Genomic DNA, 15,875 nt, shown 5'->3' with positions numbered 1-15,875 from the left:
ATTAAGTGAGTGAGTGAGTGAGTGAGTGAGTGAGTGAGTGAGTGAGTTGGGTTTAACGCCGCTTTTAACAGTATACCAGTTATATCACGGCATGTCAGCTTAATGTGGGAGGAAAGCCCGAAGTGATGCAGGTCTCAGACGTTTACCACTTCGGTGAAACCCACGAGCACGGGTATGGTGCTGACAAACCTAGAAACATAATCGGGACGTACCGTGATTCGAACCCACAATCATAGGTTTCTGGCGTGCCCTAGGGAGGCAATTCTGCACAGCGAATCGTGGCGCCTTAGACGACTGGGCCACCCGTGCCCCCTCAACCCATGTATTAAGATAAAGGAGAACTTTCGACAACAGATTGACAGAAAAAAGGCACATATGCAGATGTTTCCACGGGTGTGTTCACGATGAATGCAACAAGTTGCGTCTGTGTGAAGGTGTTTGCTCAGAAGACAGGCTCGTATTGTGACAATGTATAATTGGCAGCTGGTCTCATGTGGGATGTCCCATTGTCCGTCATCACGTTCCAGCGTCCAGCTGACAAGTGGGCTGAGAAACAGTCACACGTTTGAATGATTAAACAAAAAGGACGTCACTGTTCGCAGGTCTACGAATGGAAAAAAAACCCTTAATGCAGGAAGTTTATTTAAAAAAATATTTAGGCTCATAGTTTTGATTTTAAAAAAAATATCTGTTGCTTTCTGCAAGCAGCTGAACAAATGTCTAGTCTCCATACCCCCCCTCTCCAAATGAACGTCTACTTCAGCTATGAAATTACTTAGCTAAATTCAAACTGGGTGTGACCCACCATGTAATATATGTGTGTGTATATGTCTGTGAGCGTGTGTGTGTGTGAGTGTGCCTGTAAGTGTGTTTGTGTGTGTGTGTGTGTGTGTGTGTGTGTGAGAGTGCTTGTTCGTATTTGTGAGAGCGTGTTTGTGTGTAAGTGTGAAGGTGTGTATGAATGTGTGTATATATGTGTGTATGAATGTGTATGTATGATGTGTACATGTGAGAGAGAGAGAGAGAGAGAGAGAGAGAGAGAGAGAGAGAGAGAGAGAGAGAGAGAGAGAGCGCGAGTGAGAGAGAGAGACTTGTGTGGCCGGTCCCTAAGGTATCGATTTCTCCAACAGCAGTTTATTGATGTACATGAAAGGATGTGGTGTGTGCTAAGTAGTTTGTGATACATGTCAATAAGTGCGGCACGTGCCCGCTGACTCCACTGCCTTGTTAAGTCAATTTTGGAATCACTGCCACAGCTTGCATTGTCTATTGATTCTTTGAGGTTTGTTTCAGTCTATTTACAGTGTCTCAAGTGGTAAACCCGTAAAATGCTGTCGGAAAAGCTAGAAAACTGCTTTTTACCTGTTGAAAAGGATATAATTTTTCATAGACTGTTATTGATAACTACCGATCGCCCTACCTGTGGCTTGAAGTATTTCAGTCACAAGGAGTCCTATCGAGTTAACAGGAGACGAATTCGAACGAAAACAGGAAGTTCACATTTATTCTAAGTCAATGATGAAACAGACTACGGAAATATGCGCACGTGACTCCGTTATAATGATAATAATGTAGTCTTCATAAAACATCTAATCCACACACAAAAATCATTTTGAGAAAACTCTAGATGTGCATCTTCTAAAATGACAAAATGACGCTGCGGTTTTTGTTAACATTGGTGCATGTTTCATTACACTTGTATAGCCATAACCATGGTACACGATCGGGAGTCTGTACTGGGAAATGTATACAAGTTCTGTACACTTTAGAGAGATAGTGGGAAACCATTTATTAATTTAGATAGGGTGAATTACCGAACTGTCCAAGCAATAGGGTACAAGCTTTATGAGCAGAAGGTAACCCTGACTTGTGGTAGAATTTGGGAGGAATTAAAGATACAATTAATGTTCCCCGGACGGCACTAACTATTGCTCGCCAAGAGATGGGATTTCGATACACTGCGCGTGGCAATGACCGAGCACTTCTCAGGGGAAAATATTCCATCCTGTCTATGAGGTCACATTATCTCCGAACCATTCATAACTATCACAGTCAGGGCGTCCAGATAATTTACCTTGATGAATCCTTCCACTGACTACCTGCGGCTATCAGCAGATGGACAAAAAGCAACCATGGTACCATCAGGTGAAGGGGATCGTGTCATTGCTGTGTACGCTGCAACCAATGGTATGGGGCTTATTGGTGGGTGTGTAGTGCTAGTTTTCGAGGCGAAAAAGAAAACTGATTTTCATAAGGAAATTATAGGAGGTGGTGTGTTCATAGACTGGTTGGGACTTCAGCAATTGCCTATTTTAAACAACGCAAGTGTTATTGTCATGGATAACGCCAGTTAAAATAATTTCCGGGAATCAGATACCGTCGCCCAAACCGTGAGTAGTCTGAAGGCGACCATACAGGAATATATGACATTGTCGACTTCAGACCATATGAATCGAAAGTTTAACTCATGGAGAAAATTCGGCTGAATGAGAAACCAGTAAAGTAAAAGACATATGTGCTGGCGGCACGACACGGTTACGTTGTCTTACGTACGCCAGTCAGACATTGTGAGCGCAACCCTGTTGTGCCCATCTTGGCTAAGTGTAACGGGTTCGTAGCAAGATATAACACAATATTCAAAAGAATAGATTCATATACATCATCAGTGGAGATAAATGCTACCTCAAGAAACCATCTGTAGAACAACAAATACTTCTGGATTCCAAAACCGCAACCTTCCAATACTCATCCTGTTTCATAACTCTTACCTAGTCCATCATGTTGCCAAGCAAATATAATGCAGTACATATTCTAAATTGCTACCCCATCAACGCATGTCAATTAAGTACAATAACAGCAATATTTAAGATCACCCCAAACTCGGTGACATTTGGACCTGGGAGAATGCACGGGACGGTGTGAGGTCATCACCTCGGGACAGGTGTTAGGTAATTACCTCAGGTTATAGGCCATTTCATACATAGATGACAACACACGAATATATTCCAAGTTTATCATCATTTTACCTGTAAAAGTACATTTTAAGGGTAATCACAATGTCAGTTAGGACAGGTTAGATAAGTTAAATTCGCGTTATTCTGATATATGCTCTTTTTATAGTCCCATGACTCGTATTTATTACATGAAGCCAGAAAAGCAGTTTTCTAGCATTTCCGACAGTACTCTTTCTTAGGCCCCCTCTCAACCACCCCCTCCCACACCCCAATCACTTCCGGCTTTCCTCACACAAGCTGACACGCCGGAATATAACCACATGATGTTCACAGCCACAAGAAAATTCACTTATAAAATCATAGAATATAAATCTTCAGCAACTAATGCATGCCGTAAAAGTCGACTATGCCTGTCGTAAGAGGCGACTAACGGGATCGGGTGGTCAGACTCGCTGACTTGGTCGATGCTTGTCATCGTTTCTCATTTGTGTGGATCATTGCTCAGGATCTCAGTCACTGGATTGTCTGGTCCAGACTCGATTATTTACAGACCGCCGTCAAAAAGATGGAATATTGATGAGTGTGGCATTTAACAACAAACAAAACACTTATACACTCACTCACCTAAAGCAACTCAATTGCTCACTTCGACAATGCCAACGCCGTCAAGATGCGGGTAGAATTGATCATGCTTGTCGTAAGAGGCAAGTAACGGGATCAGATGGTCAGACTCGCTGACTTGCTTGACGCAAGTCATCATATCCCAATTGTGTGGATCGATGCTCATGGTGTCAGTCACTGGATTGTCTTATTGAATATTTCGTGAGCAAATCCATTACCTTTGACAGAGAGACAGTATGCCTGCAACCCTTATTTATTAATTATCATTTCAAATCTTCCATTTCAAGAGGCCGTAACAGTTGTTGGCTGTGATGGGAAATTACCATTAAGCATCATATACCCTTACTTGGAAACTGACGAGCACAAATTACGTTACCAATCAACATTGATTGTTTCTAAAAACAGAACAGGAAGATATGTGTATGGACTAAAGACATGACTTACCAACATCATTACAAGTTACACCATCAGAATCAAGTTGGCCCCAAATCCTTCAGTTGTGAGGATGAAGGGTTTGTTTTGGGAGGGATATGCAAGGATGGGGCTGTTGTAAGGGCTTGCTTTAGCTTTTCGAGCGCATGTTGGCAATTGATGGACCATTCGAAAGACGCATCTTTTTCAGAAGGTGGTATAGAGGCGAGGCGATGGCAGAAAGGTTTGCTACAAATTTGTGATAATACGAGACCAAATCTACGATATGACAGACGTCATGAACATTTTTAAAGGGTTGAATCTGTGTGACTGAACCCATTTTTGAAGTATATCGACATGGATGCCATCTTTGATGAAGATAGGTGACTTGTTTTGTCGTAAATTTACATTTGCTTGGTTTTAGAGTGAGTCCTGCTTCTTTGATCTTTTGGAATACTGCCTTGAGGTGACGCAAATGTTCCCAAAACGTTTTAGAAAATATTATGCCATCTACATATATCAATATTTAACGCCAATTCATTTCTTAATTGCCTCTGAAATGATTTGCAGAAATACCATAGGCGCATGTTTGAGGCAAAAGGGAGGCGATTTCATCCAAAAACACCATCGGGTGTAATTTAGGCCGACTTGTGCATTGCATCTGGATGGAGCGGTATTTGCAAAAAGCCGCTAGCGCAATGAAGCACACTAAAAATATATGCAAATGTGGTAGAGGGAAAGATATAGGTTTGGTAACTGCATTGAGGCGTCGTTTATCTACGGCAAAGCGGTAAGAGCTATCACGATTTTTAAACATGGAAAATGCCATTTAGAAGAACTTGGCTGAATGATATTGGCATTACCCATTCCTTTCACCTATCGGGAACATTCTTTCCTAAAGGGTGCGTTTTGCCTATAAAAAGGGAGTCTAATGGGTCTTGTGTCATCTGTTTCTATTTCGTGATATGTAATTAAGTGTGTCCTAATTCTGAACAATCTGAGGCAAAAACTCATCTTTGTGATTGGAGAAATGCATTTACTGTGTACTTGGACTTTCAATATTTTTAAAATGCTTTTGGAGACAAAAGCTCCACGACGTTCAGGGGTGCTGTTATGGTGCATGGCTAGTTGTGGCGTCGGCCAAGGCCAACGACACCAACGACGTCGATGATAAAGTATTGCCTGCTTCCTGTCCATCCAGTGTGCCTATGACGGATCATCAGCCTTGCAACGTGGTCATGTTTTGCTTCTTGATGTATCATAGCAATGGCTTGTTCTTTCAGTACCATTAACCTCAGCATGTTATTTGTCACTGACCAACGGTTTGGGTGTGAATGAACAGTACATCGTTCCTTTTATATCCACATCTTTGTAGACTGACATGCTGCAAGTGCAGCTAAAGTTTCACTTCAAACTCATGTTCCACTGATCTTGGTAATGTAGCACATATATTACTTAGCAAACTGTTTTAGTTGTGTTTGGGCCATTGATTCTCAACCATTTTGTAACCCTATTTGGGGTTTGGACCCAACGTGTCCACCTTTCAGTTTGTAACGTTTCTTTTTTTCGTCAGTTGACATCAAAGGTTATGCTACTTATGTCCATCATCAACATCATCTTAGTAATTGAAAAGTACATTCCACAAGTAGATGTGAGTACAAACGTGTCAAGTTGACTGGATTTTACTACACATGGTAATGGTCTTTTATTTACTATTTTATAAAATGCTTTATTACACTGCTATTTTCATTGTTCTGTTTCAACCGCCTCCAAGGTCTAGTGGTAGAGCGTCCGCCCGTAGAGCGTCAGTCCGGACTAGTCCGGACTAGTTCAAGCAGCCACACACACACGTGCATGCACGTCGCTATATAAGTGCAATAATCTTGGACGCGACGTTAAACCCCATTTAACCTCACCTCAACTCACCATTGTTTTGTTTCAAATCACCTACATCTGTATAGTTATTATGTTTGAGTGAATAGTGAGAAAATTTTAACATTTTTTTCCATTTTTTGAAATGTGCCGAAAAAAGATTCTCAGCTCTCTCTTCTTAACAGAATATCTAAATCTCAGTCCCTAGAAATGAAGGAAAGAACCACATGACTCTTCCCAAAAACCCGCTCCCTCTCCCTCCCCCCCACCTACCCTATATATGAAATGGCCCGCCCCTTATATTTGCTTATTCCGTTCAGAATTCCAATCTGAATGATATGATCCCTTTCAATCATATTAGCTGTAGTCGTTGTAAAATAGCTCGCGGTAGATGAACCTCTATTAATACACCGTGGCTGTATATTCTACTCAACAGAAGTTAAAGAGCACCCCATCTTTCATATTACTATAGTTAATCTGCCAAGGCATGACAGATTCACTATAGTAGTGTTAAAAATCCGGTGTTCATTAATTTCTGAGTTGTATACACAAATACAAATATTCTATAATAAAACCCCTTTCCATCCTCTTCGCGAGGCAAGAGCATCCACTAGCTTGTTTATCAAAGTCTTATTTCGACCCCTGCCACATCAAGTCCACTTTCCTGTGCTAAATATGATTGGACTATCGCACATATCGATAGTCTAATCAGAGAACGTTTCACAAAATCAACATCCTCGACCAGTACACTTTCGTATGATTTACCGCTGCCTGTCTTTGTTGACACGAATATGTTCTTTTCATCTTTTAAACCACCAACGATTGCCTATGTTTTTTGTGTCAGGGACGAACTCGCGAATGCCTTCGGTATGTGATCGACTAGGTCGTCAACTATGGTAGTCGCCATCTTTGAGAAGTTATACGAGATAAAAACAGCGATCTGATTGGATATCGCGTTTCATGGGATTGCCTAAAAGTCGGGCCAAGAAAAGTCGGGCCGGGCCGGGCCAGCGGGTAATACTAAAAATGGATTGCAGAATAATAAAACGAAACGCGCATATCTAGGCAGATCTCAAATGTCCACGAACGTATAGTTTTGCTAATTTAATTGAGTTTGAATAAAAATGCACCTTCAACAATGTAATAAACTGATGATTATGATTACATACCGTGAGTCTCGTAGAAAAGTCAGTGTCTTGACTGCGTGTATTCTTTGATTAGACTGCTTCTCACCGACCTTGGCGTGTAGGGGTGTGATGCCCTGGGCAGGAAACGACAGTGTTTTTGACTACTCTGCTTTCATTAATTAACGTGTTGGGCATCCCTAATTAACCTTTACTAATTTGTGTTAAACCAACATAGGATGTTTTCTGGAACTGGATATTCGCGAATGTCAAAGGACTGACACGACACGTGTTAATAACTGTCCAAGCACTTCTAAAGTTCCTAACATTCTTTATATCTAAAGATTAGCATTATATCTAATTATATACCACTTTATTGTCCCATATTTCAGTAGTTAAAGAAAACACAGAGCTCAAAGTGAAGCCTTTTACACTCTACATTCTCAACATAGTCTCTATCAGAAGGGTTTGGCTTGTGTTGGGTCCGACTTGGCCCGGGCTGTCAAAATGCACTTTAAACACACAAATGTATCATCAAATGTCTTTAAATCTATAGACTAGCATTATATCTACCTATATACAACCTTATAGTGTCTCAGTTCGCTGTATTTAAAGAAAACAAGGTGCTCAAAGTGAAGACCTTTTCCCTCTACATTCTCAACATAGTCTCTATCAGAAGTGTTTGGCTTGTGTTGGGTCCGACTTGGCCCGGGCGGTCAAAATCTACTCTAAACGCACAGATGTATCTTACAATGTGTTTACATCTATAGATTAGTATTAAATCTACCTATATACCACTTTACATTGTCACGGTTCATCGTATTTATTGAAAACAAGGGGCTCAAAGTGAAGCATTTTTACTGTATTTTCTTAAGAAAATCCCTGTTAGAAGTGTTCGGTCCGACTTGGCCCGGGCTGTCAAAATCAACTTAAACCTCACAGATGTATCATCAAATGGATTCACATCTATAGATTACTATTATATCTACCTAAATACCACTTTATAGTTTCTCAGATGGCTGTACTGAAAGAAAACAAGGTGCTCAAAGTGAAGCCCTTTTCCCTCTACATTCTCAACATACTCTCCATCAGAAGTGTTTGGCTTGTGTTGGGTCCGACTTGGCCCGGGCTGTCAAAATCAACTTAAACCTCACAGATGGATCATCAAATGGATTCACATCTATAGATGATTATCATATCCACCTAAATACCACTTTATAGTTTCTCAGATGGCTGTACTGAAAGAAAACAAGGTGCTCAAAGTGAAGCCCTTTTCCCTCTACATTCTCAACATAGTCTCTATCAGAAGACATGACTTACCAACATCATTACAAGTTACACCATCAGAATCAAGTTGGCCCCAAATCCTTCAGTTGTGAGGATGAAGGGTTTGTTTTGGGAGGGATATGCAAGGATGGGGCTGTTGTAAGGGCTTGCTTTAGCTTTTCGAGCGCATGTTGGCAATTGATGGCCCATTCGAAAGACGCATCTTTTTCAGAAGGTGGTATAGAGGCGAGGCGATGGCAGAAAGGTTTGCTACAAATTTGTGATAATACGAGACCAAATCTACGATATGACAGACGTCATGAACATTTTTAAAGGGTTGAATCTGTGTGACTGAACCCATTTTTGAAGTATATCGACATGGATGCCATCTTTGATGAAGATAGGTGACTTGTTTTGTCGTAAATTTACATTTGCTTGGTTTTAGAGTGAGTCCTGCTTCTTTGATCTTTTGGAATACTGCCTTGAGGTGACGCAAATGTTCCCAAAACGTTTTAGAAAATATTATGCCATCTACATGTATAAATATTTAACGCCAATTCATTTCTTAATTGCCTCTGAAATGATTTGCAGAAATCTACTAAATCTACCTATATACCACTTTATAATGTCACGGTTCATCGTATTTATTGAAAACAAGGGGCTCAAAGTGAAGCATTTTTACTGTATTTTCTTAAGAAAATCCCTGTTAGAAGTGTTCGGTCCGACTTGGCCCGGGCTGTCTCAGATGGCTGTACTGAAAGAAAACAAGGTGCTCAAAGTGGAGCCCTTTTCCCTCTACATTCTCAACATACTCTCCATCAGAAGTGTTTGGCTTGTGTTGGGTCCGACTTGGCCCGGGCTGTCAAAATCAACTTAAACCTCACAGATGGATCATCAAATGGATTCACATCTATAGATGATTATCATATCCACCTAAATACCACTTTATAGTTTCTCAGATGGCTGTACTGAAAGAAAACAAGGTGCTCAAAGTGAAGCCCTTTTCCCTCTACATTCTCAACATAGTCTCTATCAGAAGTGTTTGGCTTGTGTTGGGTCCGACTTGGCCCGGACGGTCAAAATCTACTTTAAACACACATATGTATCTTCAAATGTATTTACATCTATAGACTAGTGTTATATCTACTTATACACCACTTTATAATGTCACAGATTGCAGTATTTATTGAAAACAAGGTGCTCAAAGTGAAGCCCTTTTCCCTCTACATTCTCAACATAGTCTCTATCAGAAGTGTTTGGCTTGTGTTGGGACGGACTTGGCCCAGGCGGTCAAAATGCACTTTAAACACACATATGTATCATCAAATGTGTTTACATCTATAGATTAGTGTTATATCTACCTATACACCACTTTATAATGTCACAGATCGCAGTATTTATTGAAAACAAGGGGCTCAAAGTGAAGCCCTTTTCCCTCTACATTCTCAACATAGTCTCTATCAGAAGTGTTTGGCTTGTGTTGGGTCCGACTTGGCCCGGACGGTCAAAATCTACTTTAAACACACATATGTATCTTCAAATGTATTTACATCTATAGACTAGTGTTATATCTACCTATACACCACTTTATAATGTCACTGATCGCAGTATTTATTGAAAACAAGTTTTTGGCTTGTGTTGGGACGGACTTGGCCCGGGCGGTCAAAATCTACTTTAAACGCACAGATGTATCATCAAACGTGTTTACATCTATAGATTAGTATTAAATCTACCTATATACCACTTTATAATGTCACGGTACATCGTATTTAAAGAAAACAAGGTGCTGAAAGTGAAGCATTTTTACGGTATTTCCCTTTTAGAAGTGTTCGGTCCGACTTGGCCTGGGCTGTCAAAATCAACTTTAAACACATCAAAGTATAATCAAATGTGTTTACATCAATAGATCAGTGTTATATCTACCTAAATACCACTTTGTAATGTATCAGTCCATCGTCTTTAAAGAAAACAAGGTGCTCAAAGTGAAGCCCTTTTCCCTCTACATCCTAGACATAGTCTCTTTCAGAAGTGTTTGGCTTGTGTTAGGTCCGACTTGGTCCGGGCTGTATCATCAAATGTGTTTTATATCTATAGATTAGTATTATATCTACCTATATACCACTTTGTAATGTTTCAGTACATCGTATTTAAAGAAATCTGGTCCGTTAAAGTCAAACACTTTTCCTGTATTTTCTTAAGAGAATCTCTGTCTGAAGTGTTGGGTCCGACTTGACCCGGGCTGTCAAAATCAACTTAAACCTCACAGATGAATATTCAAAAGTATTCACATCTATAAACGAGTTTAATATCTACCTATATACCACTTTAAAGAGTCTCCGTTCGCTGTATTTAAAGAAAACAAGGTGCTCAAAGTGAAGCCCTTTTCCCTCTACATTCTCAACATAGTCTCTATCAGAAGTGTTTAACGCACAACTTAAACCTCACAGATGAATATTCAAATGTATTCACATCTATAAACGAGTTTAATATCTACCTATATACCACTTTAAAGAGTCTCCGTTCGCTATATTTAAAGAAAACAAGGTGCTCAAAGCGAAGCCCTTTTCCCTCTACATTCTCAACATAGTCTCTATCAGAAGTGTTTGGCTTAAACGCACGGATGTATCATCAAATGTGTTTATATCTATACCTTGTTTTCTTTAAATACGATGTACTGTGACGGGAACATAAACATTATAATGATGATGATAGTTGTTTATGATGAGGATCATCACCATATTTTAACGCCTATGGCGTCATTAACAAGGAGGCCTTTCATGATTGAATTTAATCTTGCACTATTGCACATATTTATTTATCTGAAGATCCTCTTGTGAAGCATGTCAAGACTGAAAACAAGTCATTGAATGGATTTTCCTAAACGACCCATTGATGCAGTACTGAATTTCAATGTTAACGTTTATTTTGTTGATGGTGCTGGACGGTACAGAAATGAGTGTCAATCAAGCGAAGTGCCATATCAAATCGACCCAGAACCAGTCACTTGCCACTCGAAAACGTCAATGTGTGATTTTGTGTCAAAGTTGATGTCCAGTTTGACACAAACACAGTATCTTTGGCATGGTTCGATCCTCTTGTTACCGTAATGTGTGGTTTTGACTCCGAGACCATCAATGGTACGACCCAGAATATGCAGAGGGCGTCGTGGGAAATGATAATTACATATAAAATTCTTAGGAATACGCCCACATACAGAGTCAGACGTATCCAAGCGAACAAACCTGATATGGTCCTTTTTGATAAATCCAATGAAAGCATTGTATGGCCGATTTATCTGTTTCTTTTGAAACTAATGAGATTCAGGAGAAACAAGGCAAAGACAGTATGAGGACCGTACTAACGAAATGGCAAGCTAGCTTCCCAAGTTGTTATACTCGCCATTCATGACAGGAAAAATCTCCTTTCCTGACGCTTAAAATAGTGTTTATATTAATTAAAATGCACACATTTCCAAATATTCGAAATATTCCAGTGTCCATACCGTCCACTATCCATGTGCTGGATTGACTTTCAGAAAGCATATGATTCTGTCTGTTTGGGAATGTTTGGACATGTTGTGGAAATTTTCGTCAGTGTCCACATTGTCCACTATCCTGGAAGGTGTATATTGCCACATATGTTTGCGGGTAGAGACACAAAACCAATTAAGAGATGACACATGTGTATGCATACAATTTGGAATAATATGGACAGTTTACAATCCCAGACACATTCCACATTAAGCCATGTTAGATCATGTTTACACTGCTGTTTTATGTATGAGAACACAAGAAAGTACGGATTTGTCAGTCATTCAAATCTCGGGTTCAGCAAAAGTTTTCGTATCTATTTTTAGTAAAAATCGTTAGGAGTTTTGCGATCAGGGTGTTAGTTGTCAATTTTAGGTGCTTAAAATGCACTTTAATGAATCCTTGGAGTCTGTAACCTTGAGAAACGTTGTAATGTTATTAATACAAAAATCAGTAAAAGATAAAGCATATATTTTGTGACTGGAACTAGCATGTTCGAGGTAAAGCTTACGATTTGTGTACCATCAAAAGCATGCCAGTGATGACATTTCTTCAAAACATGACAAAATCCCTATCATCCACAACATGAGAGATATTGACCACGAATTTGTGTACCGAACTCTCGAACCTATTCTCCGATCACGACCGCCTCACCATAAAAATACAAATAGATTTGGACCTGTGAAGATCAGGGTTAGAACAGATCTTCAGCAACCAATGCTTGTATTAAAAGGTGACTATGGTTGTTGTTAGAGGCGACTAACGGGATCGGGTTGGTTGTCAGGCTCGCTGACTTGGTTGATTGGATGCATGTCATCTTATCCCAATTGTGTGGATTGGTGCTCGTGATGTCAATCACTGGAATGTCAGGGCCAGACTTGATTATTTGCATGACCTCTGTCATATAGCTGGCATATTGCTGAGTGTGGCGTTAAACAAAAAAAACAAACAAACAAAACATATAAATTTAACCGCTTATTTCAAATTCGAGATAAATATACATAGCGCCATCTCGAACTCCCAATCTGACTTTACAATAGAACTGTGTACCATGATATCGAAGTTTGAATTTGCCACCGTGACAGCTTTAAGAAATCTTAATTCGAATTTTACTTAACTGTAAACAATTCTCCTCGATACAGGTTGAGGAATCCGTAATGAAGTCAAAGAAAGTGATCATTTGCAACATTGTCAAACTTAGTTTCATCCACAGAAACCGCGGACCTTTTTCGCAAAACTAAAATTCAACTCAATCCTTCACTTGTTTTTCTGTCACAATGTTTATTGATTATTACCTGCGAAATACATTTTAATTAGTCATCGAGATACATTTCAATTAGCAAACACCTTACACCTGTTGTATTCTGAATTGATCGTCTATGCAATCGTATTTCTATGGATCTATAATACACAGTCTGTGACTCAGTTTTATTGACTTTCTACATAGGTAAACAGGGACATTTATTTTACATGCAAACAACATATTATTCAGGAAAATATAATTACATGAGAGGGGTTTGTGAACACACAAATAATTATTTATTCAAACACCTCTTCCTTTAAAAAACATATATATTAACACACACAAATGTTTTTTTTACAAACAATAGTTGATTTTATGCTTCCAAACAAACCACACGCAAGCTATTGTTGAATTTTAAAATATAGCCAAGGTAAATGTATCCACAATCATATTTAATCACAAATATCGTCCTGTTCTATATAAATGTAACAAGTGAACTAACCATTTCAGTGGATCTCAACACGGACAAAACTGTTGGAGATGTTCAGTGAGTGAATGTTTATATAATGAAGTAAAAACGTAGATTCTTTCTTTTGGTAAATACATGTAGCTGTACATCTTATAGATATTCCAAGAGAAAATGATATAATATCTGCCTTTATACCACTTTATAGTGTCTCAGATCGCGGTATGTAAAGAAAACTTGATGCTGAAAGTGAAGCCCTTTTCCCTATACATTTATGATACATCTGTGTGTTTAAAGTTGATTTTGACAGCCTGGACCAAGCCGGACCCACCACAAGCCAAACACTTTCGAGAGAGACTATGTTGAGAATGTAGAGGGGAAAGGGCTTCACTTTGAGCACCTTGTTTTCTTTAAATACGATGTACTGTGAGATTATAAAGTATTTTATAGGTAAATACAACACTAAGCTACAGATATTAACACATTTGATGATACACCTGTGTGTATAATTGATTTTGACAGCCCGGGACAAGTCGGACCGAGCACAAGCCAAACACTTTTGATAGAGACTATGTTGAGAATGTAGAGGGAAAAGGGCTTCACTTTGAGCACCTTGTTTTCTTTTAAAACCGCGATCTGAGACACTATAAAGAGATATTTAGGTAGATATAATACTAATCTATAGGTGTGAATCCATTTCATGATACATCTGTGAGGTTTAAGTTGATTTTGACAGCCCGGGCCAAGTCGGACCGAACACTTGTGAGACTGTTGAGAGTATGGGGAGAAGAGGTCTACTTTAACCAACGTGTCTGCTTTATACACGATGAACAGTGACATTATTAAGTGGTATTTACATAGATATAGTACTATCCTATAAATATAAACGCTATGCCGACAGATGGAAATTTGTATCGCGATAGCTAGAAGTATTTGATACGTTTCAAATCATATTTCGTTTAACGATTGCTCTTTTACATGTTACCTAGATCAGCGACGCTTGCACACAGCTCCACTTTCTGGATTTCAAACGATTTACTCCGAAATACCTAATTATGTTTCACGTTTTTGGTTGGTGATTGTTCATTAATGTCATGTGTGTATGTTGCATCAATAATATGTAGGTATGATCGCTTGACTCGGGAAAATGCCTCCCCATTAGCTTATGAACTCTCCACTAAATGTCCATGTACGATTCTACTATATGACGAGCGTGTGTTGATGAATGACTATCAAACAGTGATTATACCAGGTGTTGTCGAAGAAATGAACTAATCCTGCCCCACCCGTCACTCTTGTCAGAAGACCCGAAATATAGGAATTTTAATACCAGATACAGTATAGATTGTTATAACTGAAAGAAATGCGTTGAAGACTATTGCAGTAGCTCAGCGACGTGCATGTACGTGTGTATGAGTGCGTTTGTGCGTGCGTGCTTGCCTGTGCTTGTACCAGTCCGGAATAATGCGGATTTGATAGTGCTAGCCCACGGGTATACCATGCCGCAGTTAAACATGACAACGCCACACCGACACAGAAACTTGTTTTAGACGCCAGGCAGGGTAACAACAAGTACCATAATTGTAACGTCTTATGGTATGACGCGATTGGGGATTGAACCCGGACCTTCCGCTCACCGGGCAGACGCTCTGTCCACTTCAAATTTAAATTAATTTGAATGAATGTTTTACTTTACTAATCATACCCGTGGGATTCTTGGTAATATCATAGGACCCCAGCATCCTATGCATGTCATCGAATACCTATTGCGTAGATCGATGCTCATGAAATCAATTATTGGATTCTTTGGTCCAGACTGCCGTAATATGACTGGAATATTTCCTATGGCGGCGTCAAATAACAAAACAACCTACAAAAACAGTAGCTTTGTTTTGGTTGCCAGCTAAATATTGACGGAGTGATTACCTGTTATCATCACTATTTGATAACGACTCATGAAACGCATGCTATTGATTTGGTCGGAATCGTACAATGGATTTTGGTAGAGATTTCCTATTGTGATGGAAACGGTTAATTTACTGTGTTTCATCTTGTGATTTTGGTACCGGAAAATATGGCAACAGTTTATGTTTAATCAAAACTTATAACATGATATATATTTTCTTAAAAGAGAGAACTGCACAATGAATTTAGTTTTAGTTTTATAATTTCCAGCTGAGACAGTAATGCACTGAATGAAGTATGGACAAAGGTATCATCGATCTCCTTGTAAATACCAGCTGATATGTTTTCAAACCATAAATAATTATGCTGACACGTTCACTTCGGCAGCTTTTTTAAACGGTTTTGTAATTCTTGGATGACATGGAAAAGAAACAGACATTGATAAATTAATAATTTATTAAGAAACTACTGTATCTGCAAGGT

General features: G+C 39.2%; 1 protein-coding gene across 1 annotated transcript in view; it reads right to left on the bottom strand.

The window, feature by feature from the left end:
• LOC139478897 (thioredoxin-like) overlaps positions 1–15,875 on the bottom strand; it is a 36,855-nt gene that overhangs the window by 10,161 nt on the left and 10,819 nt on the right. The gene's annotated exons all lie outside the window — the stretch shown is intronic.

The sequence above is a fragment of the Haliotis cracherodii genome, unplaced genomic scaffold (assembly GCF_022045235.1).
Source record: "Haliotis cracherodii isolate W230 unplaced genomic scaffold, xgHalCrac1.p SCAF_4, whole genome shotgun sequence".
NCBI classification, from domain to species: Eukaryota; Metazoa; Mollusca; class Gastropoda; order Lepetellida; family Haliotidae; genus Haliotis; species Haliotis cracherodii.
This window is presented reverse-complemented; position numbering and strand designations above follow the sequence as displayed.